Source organism: Triturus cristatus, chromosome 1_1 (genome assembly GCF_964204655.1).
Source record: "Triturus cristatus chromosome 1_1, aTriCri1.1, whole genome shotgun sequence".
NCBI lineage: Eukaryota > Metazoa > Chordata > Amphibia > Caudata > Salamandridae > Triturus > Triturus cristatus.
Window position 1 is genome coordinate 408,170,934 of NC_140579.1, and position 22,155 is coordinate 408,193,088.

Sequence of the window (22,155 nt, forward strand, 5' to 3'; positions counted from 1 at the left end):
CTCTAAAGCGCTGGGGTACCACCAGCACACGGGCTGACCCAGGCTCAGCAACCTTAGGCTCAGAATACAGGAGTTCGTTCTCCCAGTAAATGAAATGTGTTCCAGACTGATCACCGTTGGCCTGGTCTGCAACCTGCTGCCGCATACCCACGAGAGAAGGGCATTCTTTCTGCTCACTGCAGAATTCTTCCCTGGAGGGTCCTCCTTCTTGCTGCCAATGGGTCAGCTCAGGCAGGTCCCCCAGTTCAGCTATCTGTTCCCCTGTAGGTTCCAGGGCATCCCCCTCAAGGTCTGCTTCCTCCTGGACCGTGGGAACTTCGGGTGCCGGTTTCCCGCGCCCCCTGCCTCTTCTCCCTAAGGCCGGTTCCTGGGCCTCCCTCTCAGGCTCCAGGTCCTCTTGAGCACCTCTACTTGCTGCCATGGACCGTGTGGTAACCCACGCCCAATCCGGCATACCCAACATCTCCAGGTGAGCACTTTGCTCCACCTTAGGTAAGGTGAGCTCTCCAGATCGTTCCCTAATGGACAGTCTACAGGCATGGCGGGCCTCACAGCTACCTGAAGAGTACCAGAGACCCCCCCCCCACTCAAAGGGAACGTGAGCCACCGGGCAGTGACTCTCCGTGTTGTCAGCGGCAACAACCGGATAGAATGCTCCTGGGACAACCTGCTCCTGAGACACCAGGTGGCTCTTGACAGCCGTCACACTGGCTCCTGTATCTCTCAGAGCTTCAACCCTATGGCCATTTATGGTCACCCACTGTCTGTATTTTTTAGTGTTCTCAGGCAGCGGGGTTTTGTTGACCACTTCACGGTCTCCTAATGCGATCAGGGACATTTCTACAGAACCCCACCCACCCTGGACACCCATTTCTCCACCCAGGGCTACACTAGCCATCTGCCGGGGGGTTGCACCAGTGGGTGCTGGTTTACCAAACTGGCGACACTTGGGATCATTGGCAAAATGACCCAGCTCACCACATCTGTAACAGGTTGGGGGCCCTCTTTGAACAGGGGTAGCTGTCGGGGCCCCGGTTGGTTTCTGGGGTGGGGGAGGCTGAGAACCCTTCCCTTGGTTCCCTTGGGGATTACTTTGGGGCCTCTTCTGGAACTCCTTCTGTTTACCCTTGTCCCCCCCCGCTCTTCTGCTGGGGACCCTGTCCACCTTTGGCGGAGTCTTCCACGTGACCCTTGTGGACCCTGGTACTGACCCAGCGGTCCGCCTCCTCAGCAAGCTTTCTAGGTTTAGTCAGCCTACTATCAATCAGGTGCTGGCGTAGCTCAGGAAAACAATTACTGGACAAGTGCTCCCATGCCATTAAATCAAGAAGCCCTTGAAAATTATCAACCTTGCTACCCTTTACCCAACCATCCAGTGCTCTGCAAAAAAAAGTCACATACTCCACATACGTACTATTGGGAATCTTAGTGCAACCCCTGAACCTCTGTCTATACATTTCAGGAGTTAACCCATACCTAGCCATTAAAGCATCCTTCATATGGGGGTAAGAGTTATACACATCTGAGGGCAAATCTAGCAGTGTGTCCCGCCCTTCACTCAAGAACCGCCCCCACAACCCCGCCCCCCAATCATTCTCAGGGACCCGGTGGGAGGACATGGCTACTTCGTAGGCTTTGAACCACTGCCCTATGTCATCATTTTTTTTAAATTCCTTCACTACATCTTTGGGTATGTACACTCTGGACTCTACCTGCACTGGGGGTGTGCTGCCACCAGAGGGAGTGCTTCCCAAGCCCTGGGCTTTCAACTCCAGCTCCCTCAATTTCATCTCAGGCTCCCTTTGGCTTCTTCTCTCTTCCATTTCTAGCCTTTTTCTTTCCATTGCCAGTTGTCCATTTAGTTTTGCCATCTCTATTTCATGAGCTCTGGTTTCCTTCCTGTCTGCCAACTCCTCTGGTGACAGGCCTCTGCCCAAGCTAGCGATGCTCTCTGCCTGCTCATTTTCCTCCATCTCATCAGAGTCTTTTCTTGACTCTATCCAGGCCCTCAGCGCCTTGCAAAGATTTACTTTGAGCTTACATTCAACAGTGGGGACTTTGAATTTTCTCCAGAAGCCCTTCAGCTGGGCCTTGGTATAACTCTCTAATCTCTTCTTCCCATTCCACGTCTTCAGTTTCAGAGATGAGGGATGCTGCCCTTTCCACAACACTTGAACCAGGCATGATTCCTTTAACAACTGGCGATTTCCACAAAAATGCGAATTAAAAGTAAGTGGTTGCGCTATTGGTCTGCCTTCACTATGTGGCATTCACCAATCACGGTATATGTATCACAAATGCAAATGTGTAATCCTCACCGCTGACCACCAATGTTAGAATCCGGATTCTCTGATTGGCACAGGTAGGTACCTGGGACAGGCAGAGGGTCCTTTTTCTAGTCAGGGTAGGGGGTACACTCTAGAAATAACCCCTGCTCACCCTCTAGGTAGCTTGGCGTGAGCAGACAAGGCGTTATCCCAATGCGTTTAGGCTAAGCATTTATGAATACCCACACAGTAATACAGTGACCCTCCACAGATGGACTCCACACTAGGGGTGGGCGGAATTTGCCAAATTAACTTTCGCAATTTATCGCGAAAATGCTAAAAATCTCCGCAAACACGCCGGAAATATCGCGAAGACGCGGAAGTTTTTTTCCCGCCTGTTCGCGGTATTTTTTGCGTGATCACGGGTTGCCAACTTACCCATGCGGTTGCTCACGGGCGCGGCCATCTTGTTTTCACTTGTCCCGCCCTCTAGCTATGCTTACTTCCTGTTCCGGATCGCGCAATGCATGTTCGTGCCCGTTCGCAGTCGATATTTTCTGTTCGCGACCGCTTTTACTTGATCGCGTTGCTTTTTGCTTGCTCGGGGAGAAAAATATCGTGCGAACGTGCGCACGTGGTCACAATGGGCGCGGCCATCTTGTTTTTCACTCTATTGCATGGTTCTGGGGCCTGTTTTTCAATACTCTTCAAATCTTTTCAATCCTTGGTTTAAACCCACTTTTTTTTTAATCTTTATTATTTATTATTTATCTTACTATTTTTCAGCTTCTATATTTTTGTTTTTTGTCTCCTTTTTTTGTTTTTAGCTACTTTTTCACTTTCTATTGCCTGCTATTATTTATTTCATTTACTTTTTAAATTTTATTACCTTTTCTTACCCCAGAACCATGTGTAAGGGTAGGGCTGGTGGACGACGCTGCCAGAGCCGCGACCGCCTTCCTTGCGGAAGGCGGCGCCCACAAGGGGTGCAGGCACGGGCCTTATTTGGGGAGGTGGAGTTGGCTGCACTAATTTTCTCTGTGCAGCGCCACCTCCCCTCAACCCTGGCAGCAGGTGGCAGGCCTGGGTCCGGTTACGGCCTCCGGGAGCATCGGCAGCAGTGGGGGAAGGTGCGCCGGGCAGTGTCGCGCTTCTCTGGGTCCGGCGCACCCAGACGCAGCTCACGCACCGGTGGTCCGACTTCCTGGACCGTGAGCAGGACCTGCTGGAACTGCTAGGAGTGGAGGTCCCGGGGCTTGGTGAGTACCTATTTAATTATTACAACTTTATGTCTGTTCTTCTGCTCTGTGTTATATATTGCGAATATCTTTTTTTTCTTCTAACCAGCTAGAATGTTGCTGCTTACATTCCAGGTTAATTACGTTTAAAAGTCTTCTGTGATTATGTCACAGGTGCTCTTCTGCGCTACTACTAATCTTACTTGTTTGCAACTTTGCGTTTGCGCTTGCTTAGCGTGATTCTTTACGAGTTTATTTTAGAGAAATTAAGTTACGTAATGCTACAGTGACTCTAGTCCACTCCTTACTTTGTCCTGTCACTAATAGATAGGGGCAGATTGATACTTAGGTTTAGGTACTTTGTATGAGCTTCTAATTTGTTAGTGGTATGCGTGATGCCCCCTCAGTTACGTGACGTGCTGCTAGTACGGCAGTCTTTATTAGAAGTTTAGAACCTTTTCTAGTTTGTTCAATGAGTGGTGGTAATTGGCTTAGCACTAGCAGAACATCAGCATCAATCAATCAACCCCAAATTTGGTGTATACAAAAAATGTAGTCATGTTTCCTCCATGATTTGACCATATGCATTGTTGAGGAATAAAGTGGAAATGCATACTTAATGTACAATTGGCATGCCTGGAATAGGTGGGCTAGGTTGGGTGGTACGTCGTACTTAGGCTTAATTGTAACTTAGTATTCTGGAATCAGAATGGAAGACTGGACTACTGTTGATAAATAGTAACTTAAGTAGTCGATCTGCGAATCCCCCGATATTACTTGTTGACCAGATGAGATCGGTCAATTTAGTTATTGCAATTGTTTTTTACATAAGTGTTTTTTGACCGTTGTTGAAAAATATTGTGTTTGTTTGACACCATCCATCAATGTTTGTCTCTTTCTTATATCTTTCCTGTTCATCATTCAGCACCCAGGGGCAGACAGACAGGGAGTGGGGGTTCGGCAGGACAACAGTCCGAACAGTACCAGGAGGACACCAATGAGGGCTCCTCTGCTGGCCCCAGTAAGTCTTCTTGTTTTTAATAATATTTCTTATTCCATAACTTTTACTGCCCCATATTTTTCACGAACTATTGTTTGTTTCCAAATGCTATTTTTTTTACCAACAATTATCCTTCGATCTGTACGGTTTCAAAAATCTTATCCCTGCCTCCGCTATGATGACTCTCAGTACTACTACTACTACTAATACTATCAGTCTGTCTGTACTGTAGTAGCTATTCTTGCCCAGTTGGCCAGTGCCACTCTTTATGTGAAAGGTTGTAATATAAAACTCATATTCACCAGTAGCTCGAGCCATTGAGTCCAATCCTTTGAGTTGTCATCTTGTACTACTTCTACTCTTATTGATCTTGAGTCTTTGATAATCTTGAGGCTTTGAAAATTCACAGCATCAAAAGCCCAACCAGATTTATTACTATTTTGATATGATAGCCTATAGGACATACTACTACTGTTGTAGGGATCTTGCACATACACAGACATTTGCACCAGAAAATAGGATGTTGGTGATGGTAGGTTGGACCTTCCTCACACACCTCAATCAGAAATTCAGCACCCACCACAATTCCACTGCTCGACTATAGTAATGTCTTGTCATAACTATTAGGTCTCCGAACCCTCCCCCCAAGATACCCAACAAGTAGACAACCCAGAACATAACACACCCAACCTCTCAGTCGTGGAAGCAATGCACATGCACACCCTTACTTTAATTTGCTCACTCATATAAGTTAGTCCACACCAAATACCACCAAGGCAATGTAAGTTCAAAATGTTTATTTTGAATTGAGAACGAAGCTCTGTACATTGTTTTATCATAAAATGCAGCAACAACCGGAAAATCAATAACTTTAAAACAATATACATTGTTACACTTATACAGTTGGGAATTAAATAATGATAACTGAACAGTGGTGGAAGGCAGCACCACCATCCCCTAGGAATTTAGTTTATATAAATGTATAAATGAAGATGTGAGTGAAGGGACCGCTCACCTTAGAAGAACCTAGTAGTGGTAGTTGTTGCATCATTCAGAAGCTCTGGTTCGTAGAAGCGAATCTTCCGTCTGTAATGCGAAAAATGAAATGGTGTGCGTTAGTATATTGCAACTTGCAAGCATTTCTCAGCCGTGCCAAAAAGTGTAGCATTTATGGATAAGCAATATGGACTAACAGTACACCAGTACTTCCTAAAAAAGTGGCTTGTTAATGTTTTTGTTGACCGCTTGTACGCAGCACGTAGACTAGACAGTAGCAGTGTGAGGCAGGTCATGTGGGCTCAAAGGAGTCTTATACAAGAAGCTGCAAGGTAACGTCACATGTGCAGAAATAAAAGACACAAAGGTAAAATGGTAGCATGGCTAGGGCTAATTAAGCAAAGGCTACAATGATCATATAAAACTATTAGTGTCTACTCTACTACTACCTGATTTGTACTAGTGATGTATGTTAGTATTAACTCATTTTTAGGGGTGGGCGGAATTTGCGGAATCGCGTTACGCAAATCTCCGCGAAACGGTAAAACATGCAGAAATTCCGCGAACACGCGGAATTGCTTGTTCGCGATGCTTTTTTCCTGTACACAGTTGCTGTTTGCGTGCTCGGGGAGAAATATCTCGCGAACACGCATTTTGAGAACGCGAACAAGAAAAAATGTCGCGAAGTCGCGGAAAGCAGAATTTTGGGCAATTTCGCGTTCTCCGCGGAACGCGAAATTACTGAAATTCCGCAAATTCCGCGAGCGGAACGGAATTTACCGCCCAGGCCTACTCATTTTTCAACCTTGCTACTGATCAATAGGGGGGAGGTGTATATGACGCCTAATAAATGTGTAATGTTTTCTAGGAGCACTACCGACCACCATTGCCGGGGCCAGCGAAGGCGACGCGGAGGGCGAGGATGCGGCAGTTGCTGCAGATAGCAACGGAGCGGTAGGGGGAGTGGCAGCACCAGTGGCGGGCGGTGGTAAGTTAGATTCATAATCCTTAACTATTGTTGAATTTGACAGTACACTCACTGCAAGGGTGAACTGTATGTATATGTATACTGTACAGTTGCGACTTAGGGCCCCATTAGGATGGCGGGCGTATTGCCCCCGCCGGGCCGGCGGTATTCACTGCCGACACCGCAGGGGCAAACCTCCTGCCATCCCTGTAGAAAATATTCAGACGTCCCACATGTCGACCAGGCGGAAAAGGGTTCAATATGGCGGTGGTGTCTCTCTGAACACACCGCCAGCCATATAATCTGCATTTTGGAATGCCTTTGCGTGGCGGCATTGCTGTCCACCACGGAAAGGCATGCAGACATTGCAGAGTATGCTTGGGGGCCCCCATGGATGGTACTACCTACCTATGCTATGGTACCCCCCCTGCCTTTCAAAGCAAAACGTGACAGGCTCCATGCGGGGCCCGTCATGTTGTGCTTAGAAAAGCAGCACAACATGTATTTTTAGCATTGCTTTCGGCAACGCCAACCAGAATGTAAAAAAAACAGGATGCGCCCGCCACTGTGCTGGGCGCATCATCCTAATTAATTGTCCCCACGGGACCCCTACCCTTTTCAGCATGAGGATGGCGGGCGGACAAAGTCCGCCCGCCATCCGATGTCGTAAGTAAGTATGAGTTGTTGGGGACGTTTGAAGAGTGAACTAGAAGACTAGAATTCCCTTTAATTGGCATAGGAGCGGGAGTATTGAGTAACCAATGGCCTCATCTATCTGATTTCAACTCCGCTTTGAAAGTTTTATGGAGAAGAGCACCTGGTGCACTCACTGTTCAACTAAAAAGTGAAAGACGGGTGGAAGGAAGAAGGACGGTCGAGATTTAAAATGTTATGTACTACTGTGCTTTATAGACAGTGCTACTCTACCATGCCACTATGTGTATAAATAATTAACTTGTCTTACTGTTTTTCTAAGAGTATATTTTACAATTGTCTTGTTTTGATACACAGCTACTCCGAAACTAAATCGTAAGGACTTGGCCGCCAAGGCACGGCGCCGGAAGCTGGAGGCAATCCAGCGGGAATACCGGCGGCTGGTGGTCTTAGCCGAGGAGGAGGAGGAGACTGCGGCAGCAATTCTTCAAGCCTCCTCCAGTGCCCTGGGCCCCAGCCACCACCCTCCAGCGGTACAGCGCCACCGTCTGGCAGCTGCCCGCCGCCACCGTAGTGCCATCTCTGGTGCCCCCCCCCCATGTGGCTGCAACTGCCGCGCACTCAGACGCCGAGTCGCCCGTTTAGAGGGCCAGATGCGTGTCCTCCTGGAGTCCCACCCCACACCTTAGTCCCTGTCATCTTGTTCTGCCCCTTTTTAAATTCTTGTTTGGGTGGGTGGGTGGGAACTTGTTTGGGCGTTACAGACTTTTTCTCCTATGGACATTGGTTGGGGTTAGGGAGGGGGGTGGGTCAGCTTTTGTGGGTTTAGTTTATTTTTGTTAGGGTAAATTAAATATATTTCTCTATGTTACATGCAATGTTGTTAATGTTTTGTAGGTGGGGTAACTGTTTTACATCACACTGTTTCCTTGCTGGTGCATGGCCGCCCATAGCCTGTGTTTGATTTAAATAATTGGCTGACTGTATAAGACACAAACAGATAGATGCGACACACCTCACTCATTGACTTGTCCTTCTAGTACTTTCAGTCTGTCCTCTAGTCTATGCATTCTTTATCTGGACTGGTGTGTGAAAATGAAATCATTGACAACATGTCCAATATTAATTCTGCCTCCACCAAACTTCTCTCTTACCGGTGCTTGATGTTTATGTCCAACTGTGGCACAGCAATGGCTGCATGGTGAAGATGGTTTCCTTTTTTATACATGCCATGATTGGGGTGGTGGTGGTGGTAGTATAGTAGTAGTAGTAGACACTGGCAGGGCGGCAGCATTCGCAAAAAAAGAAAAGGAGACAGTCAATCGCCTTTCAGAGACTGTTAGAGGAGTAGTAGAATGAAGTACAGTACAGAACTTACCGAGCAACAATAATATACTCAAATTTTTGACAACAAAACATAATGGTGGTTGGGATAGCCTACTAGACAGAGTTACAAACTATAGTTGTGTCGAGTCACTTGACTAGGCCTACAGCCTAACAGTTAGTGCTGTATATGAGGAATGACAACAAACAAATCCAATCAATGGCGGCAATTCATACTGAGGTATATGTTCCTTTGTTAAATAAAATAACCTCTGAAATATCCTACTCATGGGTGGGCAACTGGGCAAGCAGAAGAAGATCATCGCTCTGCCTTGAAATTGAAGTATTGTTGCTTTCGCCACATCCGCCCCAGCAAGTGTGTGATTAAGTATTGGTGTACATTTAATTTACTCACACCTCGACAATAAGTCACACAGCCAGGGGGAAGAGGGTTAGGGTTTGTTGAATGGATGGGAAGGGGGTTTTTGGGAAAGGTTTGACATAGAAAAACAGTAAGCATGGACAACCAAACGATAATCATTGAAGACTACCATATCCATATGTTAAGGGAGAAAAAGGAAATGCATGCATGATGATGAGAGACCCGGATTACATACACTTCTAGTTCTTGTTCTGTTGTTCCGGCCTTAATACTTTTACAGATAGCAAATAGAAATGTTAAATATTGGTAGGGAAGAATCGTAAACACAGAGCAAACCTAATGATGATAATAACAACTCTAAGAACACACTGTTGTAAAGATTGTATACAAAATATTAATCAAATTATTTAAAAGAAGATTAAAGTGGATACTGTTACTGTGTTATCCTGGTAAATAATGTGGACTGGATTTGCATCTCGGCATTCCTCTTGCTCCTCTCGTCCATCAATCTTGGGTGTGTCGCCTCGCCACTCGCCACTGCCCGGCTAGAAAAAAAATGTTGATTTATTGGTAAGGTAAGTGTGCATTGTAATGTTTTCCAAAGTATAGGGCAAGGCCCGGCCTGTAATTGTGGATGGAAAACCAAAGGGGATATTTAGAAACAAAGTTGAAACAAATGCACACCTTATGGTGTAGTGCAACAAGAACACTTTCCAAGGTGGCATGTATGCATCATCTCAGTCTACTCTAGTCTGTTTCCAGCATTGACCTTCAACAATAACAGGAGAGACCTCCACAGGGCTTAGCAGTAGCACATCCTACGTTAAGACTTTAGAGTAGTTTTTTTTTAAAGAGTTGGACAAACGCAAAGCACATTATCCATTCCAAACATAGCATTTTACAGTTTAAGTTAGTAAAATCAATGCACCGCAGTCATCCCACCGCTACACTCTATTCCACTTCTACACAGACATTTGGGTCTGCTGTGGTTGTTGTTGATGTGTTTACCTTTAGGCTTTTACATTTTATGCCACTCATGAAACGTCCTCCTGACTTCATCATCATCTCCGATACTTTTACTGACTGACTGTGAAGATCGGCCTGCAGTATAAGTAAAAATTTTATTACACAACAAGAGTAGAAATATTACTGACTTGAGTCATTCTTTAGTGTGTACAGAAAGATAGATCACTAGTACACTTTGACTTCACTTTGTGCACAACAAACAAACAACGAAAACAAAAAGACCAATCGCTCAGAGTCAGGTGTCCAATGCATGCCATTAATTGTCATTAACTGTTCCTTCTCATCTTAAGTTAACGGGGCCGTCTATTTCGCCATCATCATGATGGACGGTGCTGTTGTGTCAATCATACTCATTGCGCAGATTGAGTGAGTCCCCTTCCTGTATTGAATTAAAAGCAATGTCTCACCTAGCTGTAGGAGAAGTACAAATGTAATATTTGCAAGAAGGGGAAAATTGAATTTAACTTGAGTTAAGTTTAGTGTGTTCTGTAGAAAGTTGATTAGTGGCAGTGCACAATTACATAAATTCATGCACAACAAACACAACAAAATTTAAATCATTCAGTCTGCGACTCTGCGTCCAATGCATGGCATCAATCATTACCTGTTCCATCTTATTTTCAGTTAATGGCCAGTCTCTCTCGGCTCTGAAAGGAGGATAGCTACAGTAGTCATCTGATTCATGCTCCACTTCTTTTGGAAAGACTAGGAAAGTTTGACTTTGTTGTTGTATTATTTTACTATCATCCAATCATCATTCATAAGGGAAATGGAATTGAGCAGGAGATTCAGTATGATGGAGCGGAGGAGCTGGATTCGGTGGACTGTACTGTCAAATTGCAGACACCTGAAACTTGTATATTAAATTAGAAGAGTAGAAGACGGTGGTAATGGATTTGTTGTGATTCACAAGTTTGTAACTGGAATGACAGACACACAAATAAAGGTGGAAAAAAGGGAGGAAGACAGTAAGTGCAAGCCTAATTGTCTGGGAAGTATAGCTCGTCCTCAAACTCTGGGGGTTCAGCCAGTAGTAGGTAATCATGTGACACAATACTTCTGTCACCTGAGCCGCTGTCCTCATCTTCCTCCATTGCTTCATGTATTGTGTAATTCGGTGGTATGAAGTGCTGAATTATTTTGATCATTGTTAACCTCTCCACGTTTTTTGGCGATAGACTGGTCCTTCTCAATGTTACAATGGAACCAGCAGCACTGAAAACACGTTCGGAAGAGACACTTGTGACAGGGCAAGCCAGATAGCTTATCGCCAGCCTGCTGAGCTGTGGCCATTCAGACCTTTTCCTATACCAATACTGCAATGGGTTTTGATCAATGTACACCTCTGTTGGGTCGTCCAGATAGGCCTGGACCATCCGCTCAATGTTCAGGGTTGCTGCTGGTAAGGTTTCGGGCTCTTTGCTCTGTGCATCAGCACTGTGCTTATTAATGCCTAACTTTACATACCAATCGTGTAATGATTGTACTCCGCCTACTGATCCAGTTGTTGTTGCTGTGGTCGATAGTGATGGTGAGTCTTGTGATCCAAATACACTGCCCTCAGCCGATGTAGTTGCACTTGATCCTGCATGGCCTGCTGCAGTACTTCTTGTGGGTTGATCTTGCGGGCTTTTAATTAGCAGCCGTTCGTTTTCCAACTTACTGCCGCTTCAGCTATGCAAGTTTTGTAGCAGGCAACATGAATCTCGGAAAAAGCAAAGAATGTCTTCAGTCCAAATTTTGCACGTGGATCCAGAATTGTAGCACAAATGTAATGTTTTTTATTTTGTATCCTTACATTTTCAGCTAAGCGACAGGATAAGCTCTCCACCAAGTCATGCGCTTCCCTTTTGTCCTCCACACCTTTGTATGATTCAGACACATTATTCAGCTGATGCTCTAGCATTTGCAATAATGGCATAGCTTGGCCCATTGTACAGTCCTCGTTGCTGACTTCACGTGTGAAGACCACAAAAGGACAAAGCATCTCAGTCAGGCATTTAATTAGGCTCCATTGCTCCAGCTCAAGGTTCATGCCTTTAACAGTAGCATCCCCTTTTCTTTTCCAGACATATTCATGGAGTGACCTGCACTGCTCATACAGACAATCAAGCATGTAATACGTTGAGTTCCAGCGTGTTGCCACCTCCTGGATGAGTGCCTTGACTGGCATTCTATGTTCACGTTGGATGATCCTCAGCTGCTTCCGAGCTTTAAAAGAATGGCTGAAATGAGTGCATATTCTTCGGCAGATGGCCAGTAAATTGCTGACTATGGGTTCTGTTTTCAGAAAGTCTTGAACTATAATGTTTATTCAGTGCACCAAACACGGAACCCTGAAATAGGAAGCAAGTGCCATGGCCTTGAGTACATTACTGCCATTGTCTGTGGCAACAAAACCAATACCAAGCCCTCTTGGCCGCAGTCATTCAAAAACCTTGCTGCGAAACTCGTGTAAAATGTTTTCAGCCGTATGAGATTTCTCCATGGCGAACATGGCTACAGTTGCATGTTTCCGAGTACCTTAAAAAATCGCAGCTGTGTCAAGAGCACCTCGTGCAGATAGCTTATCTCTAACCCCCACAAAAGAGATCCAGTGTGCAGTGATGCACATGTAATCTGTGGCTTGGCAACTGGTCCACATGTCTGTTGTTAGGTGGATATTGTGAACAGCACTCTGCTGCAAAGCTTGTCCAACCAATTCCAGCACATCATGATGTAGTGCCGGAACAGCAATTCTTGCGAAATATGACCGTCTGGGAACCTTCCATTTAAGGCAGATGGCAGACACAAATTCAAGCAAACCCACCCCTTCCACAAATGAAAAAGGAAGAAGGTCCAGCGCTAACATTTTAGCTAGCTTCGCATTGTACAACCGTGCCGTTGGGTGGTTGCGTTGGAACTGCCCCTCCAACCTAAACATGCTCTAAATGGTAGGCTGGATTACTTTCCTTTGTGGTGCTGTTTTCATTAACCCACTTAGGCTCAACGACACAGATTGTCTCATTGCGGTACTCGGTCGCCTTGGTGTCTCAGCCTGACTCAGAGTATGGCCCTTACTGCGGTGCCACTCTGATGTTACTGAGGAGGATGTGGGCGATACCACTGCACTACTGGGGACAGGGCTAGAAATGCCTCCCTCTTCTTCACCTTCCACCGCAATAATATCGCTCCCTGATTCTTCCTGACCAACTTCAATGGACTGAGTTTTTCTACTTTCTTTTAAGTGAAGTAGGTGATTCTCCCACACGATAGTGTGGTATATTCTGAGATGACTTGCTTGTCCTCCGGTACCATAGTTTGTACCAAGCTTACCACGCCGAACACCTTGACAACAAATTAAGCATATAGCAACGTTCTCCTCCTTGGTGCTAACAGAAAAAAAGACCCAAAGTGGGGAGGAGAACTTTCTGGCACTGCTGGATGTGCCACTTTCAATACCAGATAAACTGGAGGGTGTGCTTGAAATGTGTCCCAATACTGTGACTTTTACTACCACTACCTACTGAGATGGTTGAGCTGGATGTAGGTCCCTGTCGGGCCTTGGAAAATATGGCAGCTGGAGGTAGTGGTGGTGAAGCTGTGTTGGTGATATCCGTGCTACATCCCGCTCAGTAGCAGCCTTTCTGGATAGGGTGAGAATGTTGGTCTCCAATCCCTTTGGGGCGGGAGTAATGTGCGTGATGACTGGCTCGTCTTCATCAACATCATCATCATCACCCCCCTCTTCTACATCTACCTCCAAAACTCTAAGTTCTTCTGGGACCTTCCTTTTCAGAAGCATTGTCTTGTGGCGTATATCACTCTCAGACTGAGCTGGTGGGACCCAAGTGGCATCACGATCATCAGAAGCGGGGCTTGAAGAAGAAGATGATGGACTAAGCCTCCTTTTCCTTGCTGGTGGTCTGGAAGACAATAGATCTTCTGACACAGTGGTTTGACTTTGCTCCACTTTGTCTGCAGGAAGATCGATTTCCTGAAATGCCCCTACGTCAGGAGCAACAACTACTATGGTGGGCTGTTGCGGCTGCTGCTGTTCTTGTTGCGGCTGCTGCTGTTCTTGTTGTGGCTGCTGCTGTTATTGTTGCGGCTGCTGCTGTTCTTGTTGTGGCTGCACACTTATCTGCTGAGTTTGCGCCTGCGTTGAACTTGATTGTGTACTACTTTGTGGTAATGACATTTCTTCAACATCGCTGCTCGTTAGTAGACTGGCTACCTCTGCGACACTAAAGCCCTTGGGCCTAGGTTGGTGTGGTTGGACCGCTGTGCTGCTCCCAGCTTGGTTACCGGACAACGCTGCTGCAGGCGTAACTTTTTACACGGCGGAGAAGGAGGCATTACTCGGTGGCGGCCCTTGAAAGCAAGAGTGCGTGTGGGCGGCTGTCCCCACTCCCCCGCCAGTTCGAGTTTATAATTTCAATAAACTCGGTTCCTCCCTAAAGGTGAGAGACCTCATTGGAGGTAAAACTTCCCTATATTTCCCAATTTGGGATGAGGAAGAAATACTTAAAAATTGGGAAACAACAGTGGTGAGAAGTCCTGAAGAAAGCCGGGTTATAATTTTCTTATTACTGGCTGAAACATGTCGACACCTATGCAGAGTGGGGGGGTTAGAACCTCATCATAAGCTCTCCAAACCCATCACCCACGAGTTTTTCAGAAATCCAAAACAGGCACCTAATTTTAAAACTGGATCAAGGTAGCTCCAGTTTTTGTTTTTAATCACTATCTTTCACTGGTTCTGCACTTTCAACTCACCGTTGGTCTTCACGAAATAATACATAATTTTTTGTTTTGTATGTGTTGTTTGTTTTCCCTTTCCCTATTGCTCCACCTCCCAGCGTTGGGTTGACGCGGAGGTGTAGAAGCAGCCCTATGATGAAGCATGACACAGCTTGCTGTGTGTGAGGGCAGTTTTACAATTTTGGTGTCTTCTCCCCTCACTTTGTCGGTCTCCACATAAAATATATTTAGTTTATCCCTCTTCTTTTTGTGATATTCATTCTCTGAGCGGGAGGTCGAAGAGGGATATACCTCTCACCCCTCTGTAGTTCTAGTGTTTTTATAACTTTTTGGGTGCCAAAAAAAACATTGGCCGGCACACCACCAGTTGTGGTTAATGGCACTTCCTTTTTCTGTTCCTTCTTCTCACTGGCAACTTTCTTGGTACTGGACCTGGTAACTTTCTTTGGGGCCATCTTCTTCAGATGTCAGGCAGGATGCAGATGCACAACAAGTTCTGGTCACACGTGGAAGTGATGCGCAGCAGGACTTCTGTCTGGCTGGCAGTACAACGGGTAGCCGGGTGATGCTGATGACACCTCCTCCTCTGTCTTTTGTGCACCTAAAACCAAATAAGCCAGGAGAAGAACATCAGTGAAATGTTGCATTTGTTGTTGTGATTCAGTTACTTAGTACTGTACTAGTGCAAACAAAAAATATAGTCTAGCCATTTATGACTTTTTTTTTTAACAAGGGCTATGTTATACTACTGTGTACAGTCACACACTACACTCTCAGGAAGGATAGGAAAGTTAATAATAACCACCAAAATAAAAATGTAATGGAAGTGGGGTGGAGCCTATTTGCCATTACATTTTTTGAGCATCTCGGCATCCATGGAGCTGCTGCTGGCAAAGGGGGTGGATGGATGGAAGCAGTAAGCCAAAAAGCCAATAGGAAAACCATGCAGGCCTATGGCAAAAGCAGGACAATAATAACTCCCAGTCCAAACACAAAATAAGGCCACCAGCCACATGGACACTCACATAACACAAACAAGCAGGGGGCCTGGAAAACACCAGAAGCGGACAAAAGGCCTATAAAAGCCAGGTAAAGGCTGCATGCTAAAGCACACTGCTCTGCCTTTTTAATGCAACAAAATGGAAATACGAACATTCACAGGCCCCAAAAAGGTCTGCAGGGTGCATGCATTGCACACCAACACACCAGACACATACAACAAAAGCATGTCTTTAAGACAACCAACATCAGAAAGGCCACCCCAAAAAAACACACTTCCCCAACTCAATCCAATGCCATCCCTGCCCTAAATGATGTTTAAATTCAACAGACCACACAGAAAACACTTGATTAATAAAGCTGTGGCTATCTGCTCTGATCCTAGTGGATGAAAAATCAGGCCTGTTGGCAGACAAGGCCAGGCAAGCTTGCAGGCCTAGGCTTCAAAATGGCCACCAACCACATGGCCAGGCCCAACAACATCAGAAAGTCCACCCCAAAAAAACACACTTCCACAACTCAATCCAATGCCATCCATGCCCTAAATGATGTCTAAATTCAACAGACCACACAGAAAACACTTGATTAATAAAGCTGTGGCTAACTGCTCTGATCCTAGTGGATGAAAAAGCAGGCCTGTTGGCAGACAAGGCCAGGCAAGCTTGCAGGCCTAGATTTCAAAATGGCCACCAGCCACATGGCCAGGCCCAACAACATCAGAAAGGCCACCCCAAAAAACACACTTCCCCAATTCAATCCAATGCCATCCATGCCCTAAATGATGTCTAATTTCAACAGACAACACAGAAAACACTTGATTAATAAAACTGTGGCTACCTGCTCTGATCCTAGTGGATGAAAAAGCAGGCCTGTTGGCAGAAAAGGCCAGGCAAGCTTGCAGGCCTAGGCTTCAAAATGGCCACCAGCCACATGGCCAGGCCCAACAACATCAGAAAGGCCACCCCAAAAAAACACACTTACCCAACTCAATCCAATGCCATCCATGCCCTAAATGATGTCTAAATTCAACAGACCACACAGAAAACACTTGATTAATAAAGCTGTGGCTACCTGCTCTGATCCTAGTGGATGAAAAAGCAGGCCTTTTGGCAGACAAGGCCAGGCAAGCTTGCAGGCCTAGGCTTCAAAATGGCCACCAGCCACATGGCCAGGCCCAACAACATCAGAAAGGCCGCCCAAAAAAACCACACTTCCCCAACTCAATCCAATGCCATCCATGCCCTTAAATGATGATTGAAAATGAAATACATTAAAAAAACACTAAAGGAACAGTTGCTTCATCATACACACACACACACCCATTAGGCCATGCCCATGACTAGCTCGGGCCTACTACTGACTAGTACTACCCACAACATTTTAAAAAAAGGAATAATGATAGTTACCAAAAATAAATTGTAGTTACAAGAACTGCAATGCCCCCAATCAAACATACACAACAACTTCAAATCCAATTGCAATGATGCAGCAGACAAAAAGAGTGATCTTTCCAGCTCAAAATCCAAAGACAGAAGTTGGGATTTTGTGTCACTTCCTCTCTCTCCCTACCTTTTTAAAAAAGGGCTCCTTGCACAAAAAAGGACAGCCAAATGTCAATCTGAGGAGTTGTTTTCATCCAAAATCATCATTTGCAGAAGGTTTCTTGCTGCTAGAGCTGATATTCTTCTCCAAATTGAGAATTTTACATATTCGAGTTCTCGAGCTTCACATTACTTCCGCCGGATGTCGATGGCGTGTCGAAAATGACTTGATCGCGTTCTCTCGCTCCCTGTCGCGTTGGATATGACGTGTTCGGGGTCTCTTTCTCCTTTTCGCGTTCGATTAGACGTGCCCACGTCCTCACTCTCTCGCTCGCGGTGGAGAATGACGTGTTCGAGATCTCAATCTTCTCATACTCTCGCGGTGCACGATCGCGAGAAGAAAGACGTGATCACGTGACAAATGACGTGTTCGTGCAACAAATGACGTTAATGCGGGCGCGAACTGTCACGAGAGAGCGCAAAAAGGCTATCAACATCCAACATCTCGTGGAGAACGCGACCGGGTCGGGAATGCTTGTCAGCGAACGCGAGGATTCAGGTAAGGCGATCGCGCGCACGCGAGAATGAATTTTTTTACAGCGCGAGCAAGAAACAAATTATCGCTAAGCTGCGGAATGCGGAAATTTTGACATTTTCGCGCTTTCCGCGGAACGCGAAAATGCCAAATCATCGCAATTTCCGCGAACAGAATGGAATTTTGGCCCAGGCCTACTCCACACTGGGAATATATCAAAAAATACTTTATATAGATTTATCAGGCTTAGCACAAGACCAAAATAACGTTTTAAATGGCCCACAATACTTATTGGCAAGAGTTCTTGGTTTCAGCGTAAATTTCCAGTTCTGTGCGCGTCGTCCCTCTTCGTACGGGTCGTAGACACAGGCTTTGGGACGGGTCGTACACACACTGTAGGCGCTTCAGATGAAGCGTACACCCTACGGTGCGAACGGGCACATTACCTGGATTCTTGGTGAGTTCGTCACGGACACTTCCTTGGCAGCAGACGTACAGTACGGTGCGAAGTCCTCCGGGCGGCGCGTACTACAGAACGGGAGACCTTGGGCGTGCACGGCTCAGGGGACGGAGCGAGAGTATGGCTCGTACTGCCAGACGTTCGGGTATGCAACGTACCGTGATCGCTGGACTTCACTTTGGCTGCTGAGACAGGAGAACAGTACGCTCCGGACAGGAGACGTATGCGACCACCACACGTACCACGGCCTTTCCCAAAGCAGGGGAGAGGCGCGTACGTTGATAGTACGGTCCGTAGGGGGGTGCAAGCTGGTACGGTGATGTCCTTCAGTTACGGTTCGAGATACGGCTCGTAGGGGCGATAAATCGCGTTGCTCAGGTTGGCAGTACCTTCCTTTGCGGTGCGAGGTACGGCTCGTAGAGGGGCCACAGACGCGTTGTTTGTGCCGGACAGCGGCGAATCAGCTTACGGGGAGTACGCTGCGATCAGCGAAACGTACACAGCAGTTCGAAGCGAAGATGCGAGGAAAACGGTCCGTTTTCCAAGGCGATTCCACGGCGGTGAAGTCCACTGGTCCTGGGACTTCGTTCAGGGCTCAAGCTCACTCACAAGCCCTTGGAGATCTTCAGCACAAGTCGAATAAAAGTCTTTGGGGTCTTTTCTTCCTCTTCTTCAACAGCAAGGCAACCACTGCAGGCCAATCCCCCAGGTCAGGGACAGTACTCATCCTTGCAGCTTTCCCGGTTCCTCCTCGTCGGACAGAGGTTTCTTCTTGGCAGGACAGGATCTAGTTTCTTAGGAGCAGGGCTCCTACATTTATACAGCAATTCTTTTGTTCTGCCAGGCCAGGGGGGTCCTTGCCTAGTCCAGTCCGGTTTCTGAGCACTTTGTTTACGCGATGCAGGCTGCTTCTTTCAGGGTGCAGGGCAGAGTCCTCAGACGCTCCACAGGGGGCGGAGCCAGAATTGTGCTGGCAGAGCACAACCCTGTTCAGATTCCAGGTGTACTCCTCCCACCCATCTATTTGTCAATCTTCCTATTCACCACCAGGCTACCTAGCCCTGCCCATCTGGGTTTCCCCCAGCCCTGTCACTCACACAAGCCAGACAGCAGATACACATCACACAGAGGCGGGCTGAAATGGTTAGGCAAGCAAAGGCCAACTTTCAAAAAGTGGCATTTGCAAATGCAGAATATTAAAATAAACCTTAATAAAAGATGTACCTTATTATTCTGAGTTCAGGCATACTAAACTCGATTTTCTACCATGTTCCCTGGGCCTGCTAGGATCATAGGATGTAACAATCTTAACAGCCCATTCTGGCCTATGAGAACAGGTAGCCTTACGATAGTGAAAAACGAAAATGGCTGTAATTCACTATTAGGACATGCCACACACATCAGGGCTTGTCCTACCTTATGCTACAATGCACCCTGCCCTTGGGCCTACCATAGGGGTGACTAATATGAGGTTAAGGGAAGGTTTAGGGACTGGCAAGGGTGTGCACTTGCCCAGTCAGCATGTCAGTACCAGACTGCACGCAGGTTCTGCAGTGGCAGACCTAGACACATTTTACCAGGCCACTTCTGTGGGTGGCACAACCAGTGCTGCGAGCCCACCAACGGCATTTGTATTTACACGCCCTGGCAATCCTGGTGCACTTTACTGGGGTCTGAAATTAAACCAAATAAGCCAATCATGGAATCCAACCAACATATACATTTTACATTGGGAGCACTTGCATTGTGGCACTGGTTGGCAGTGGCACAGTGCTCTGAGCAGCCAACACCATAAAAACACATGAGGCACAGTGACAAAAAGTGGAAGGGAGACTCACGCCAAGGTGCCAAGTCTTACACTGAAACACCACCCTCCGCATGACCCCCTACACTTCCCGACCACCACTGCACTGCCTCAAACCCTGAACCACTACCCCCCCGCACGACCCCCTACTCTACCTGAACACTACTGCACTGCCCTAAACCCTAAATACCACCCCCTGCACGACCCACTATGCTGCCCGAACACCACAGCACAGCCCTAAACCCTGAAACACCAGCCCCAGCATGACACTATACACAGCCCTAAATACTGAAACACCATCCCCTGCACGGCCCCCTACACTGACCGAACACCACTGCACTGCCCTAAACCCTCAAACTCCACCCCCTGCACGACCCCTAACACTGCCCGAACACCACTGCACTGCTCTAAACCCTGAAACACCAGCCCCTGCATGACCCTCTACACAGCCCGAACAGCACTGCACTGCCCTAACACTGAAACACCATCCCCTGCACGACCGCATACAATGCCCGAACACCACTGCACTGCCGTAAACCCTGAAACATCACCGCCCTGCACAACCACCTACACTGCCCGAACACCACTGCACTGCCATAAACCGTGAAACACCGTCCCCCAGTACAACCCCCTACACTGCCCGAACACCACTGCACTGCCCTAAACCCTGAAACACCACCCCCGCACGACCCCCTACACTGCCAGAACAACACTGCACTGCCCTAAACCCTGAAACACCACCCCCTGTATGACCCTCTACACTGCCCGAACACCACTGCCCTAAACCCTGAAACACCAGCCCCAGCACGACCCCCTACACTGCTCGAATACCACTGCTCTGCCCTAACCACTGAAACACCACCCCCTGCACGATCCTCTACACTGCCCGAACACCTCTGCATTGCCCTAAACCCTGAAACACCAGCCCCAGCACGACCCCCCACACTGCCCGAACACCACTGCAATGCCCTAAACCCTGAAACACCCGCCCCTGCACGACCCTCTACACTGCCCGAACACCACTGCTCTGCCCTAAACCCTGAAACACCACACCTGCACAGCCCCTACACTGCCTGAACACCACTGCACTGCCCTAAACCCTGAAACACCACCCCCTGCACGACCCCCAACACTGCCCAAACACCATTACACTGCCCTAAACCCTGAAACACCACCCCATGCATGACCCCCTACATTGCCAAAACACCACTGCACTGCCCTAAACCCTCAAACACCACCCCCCACATGACCCTCTACACTGCCCGAACACCACTGCACTGCCCTAAACCCTGAAACACCACCCCCCTGCATGACCCCCTACACTGCCTGAAAACCACTGCCCTGCCCTAAACCTTGAAACGCAACCCCCAGCAAGACCCCCTACACTTCCTGAACACCACTGCACTGCCCTAAACCCTAAAACACCACCCTCAGCAAGACCCCCTACACTGCCCAAACACCTCTGCCCTTAGCCCAAAAACACCACCCCCAGCAAAATCCTCTACACTTCCTGAACATCACTGCACTGCGATAAACCATGAATCACCACCCCCAGCAAGACCACCTACACTGCCCAAACACCACTGCCCTAAACCCTGAAACACCACCCCCAGCAAGACCCGCAACACTGTCCGAACACCACTGCACTGCCCTAAACACTGAAACACCAGCCCCTGCACGACCCCCTACACTGCCCGAACACCACTGCACTGGCCTAAACCCTGAAACACCACCCCCTGCATGACCCCCTACACTGCCAGAACACTACTGGTCTGCCCTAATCCCTGAAACACCAGCCCCAGCACGACCCCCTACACTGCCAGAACACTACTGGTCTGCCCTAATCCCTGAAACACCAGCCCCAGCACGACCCCCTACACTGCCCGAACAGCAATGCTCTGCCCTAAAACGTAAAAACACCAGCCCCAGCATGACCCCCTACACTGCCCGAACACCACTGCACTGCCCTAAACCCTGAAACAGCAGCCCCTGCACAACCCCCTACACTGCCTGAACACCACTGCTCTGCCCTAAACCCTGAAACACCACCCCCTGCATAACCCCCTACACTGCCAGAACACTACTGGTCTGCCCTAATCCCTGAAACACCAGAACCAGCACGACCCCCTACACTGCCCGAACAGCACTGCCCTAAACCCTGAAACACCAGCCCCAGCACGACCCCTACACTGCTCGAATACCACTGCTCTGCCCTTAACA